Source organism: Aspergillus clavatus, genomic scaffold (assembly GCF_000002715.2).
Source record: "Aspergillus clavatus NRRL 1 1099423829765 genomic scaffold, whole genome shotgun sequence".
Classification (NCBI taxonomy): Eukaryota; Fungi; Ascomycota; class Eurotiomycetes; order Eurotiales; family Aspergillaceae; genus Aspergillus; species Aspergillus clavatus.
The window spans coordinates 1-1,031 of record NW_001510423.1 but is presented as its reverse complement, the minus strand read 5'-3'; the positions used below and the strand labels follow the sequence as shown (position 1 = coordinate 1,031).

The window sequence follows — 1,031 nt, the reverse complement described above, 5'->3', positions numbered from 1 at the left end:
ATCTGCAATATATTGAACACCTGGTCCTGATAATTCTAATCTTATTAGTACAGAAAATGCTGTACCTAATAAACCTGAGAATAATGCAAACATTAAGTATAAAGTACCAATATCTTTAGCATTAGATGATAAAAATCATCTTTCTTGTCATTCTGTAGGTTGTTTTAAAGTTAAAAATGATGAGCTCTCTTGAGTATTTATCGAAGCTACATCTTCTTTTTTAGTTGAAGTTGAAAAACCTCTTCCAAATGAAATATTATATTTTGTTAACTGATCTAACAAAAAAACAACTAAGTTTTGTTCTTCGTAAAAACGAATTTGAAGTTATGTGAATAACTTGACCTATTGATTAAGTTATTTAGGGAGGGTACCTAGAATCGAACTAGGATATACTATGCCACATACAGCTGTTCTACCGTTGAACTACACCCACCTATTACTTATATTTCATTTATAAGTAAATAAAAAAATTTTTTTATTTAATAAATATTAAGTAATAATTTAAATTATATATATATAGAATTTATATATGTTTATATAAGATATTATTTTTTTGTTATAATTTCATCAATAATATTTATATATTTTATAAAACTATTATAATCAGTTTTTAAAGTTTTCTTTCACTCAAGTGAAAAATTAAGAGTAGACGCTTTAGTAAGGCTATATTTATTTATAAGGTTTATTCTATTAATCCTACTGTTAATAATTCTATTAAATTCACTTTCAGTATCCTTATATCTGTGATAACCACCTGGATGTTTATCCCATGTACATAAAAAAATATCTGTAAGTTTTTTGAAATCCAATTCTGGATTTTCTTTTTTATATTTTTTATATTTAGAGTATAAAATGGGATAACAATCTATTATTTCTTTAGAGGTACTCCTAGGCTTTATCCTTTTTTCCTCAATAGAATTATTATATTTTTCAATATAGTATTTATAACTAGCCTTTTCTTCATCTTCATCTAAGGAAAATATCTTAAGATTAGGTGAACTTCCATCTTCAGGATTAGTATTTTCATCTTC

The 1,031-nt window shown here is 24.6% G+C and overlaps 1 non-coding gene across 1 annotated transcript; it reads right to left on the bottom strand.

Annotated features, from left to right (window-relative positions):
• Positions 1-362: 362 nt before the first annotated feature.
• On the bottom strand, positions 363-433 carry ACLA_044980. The gene has a single exon. It is a non-coding gene; the product is annotated as a tRNA-His (tRNA).
• Positions 434-1,031: the final 598 nt, after the last annotated feature.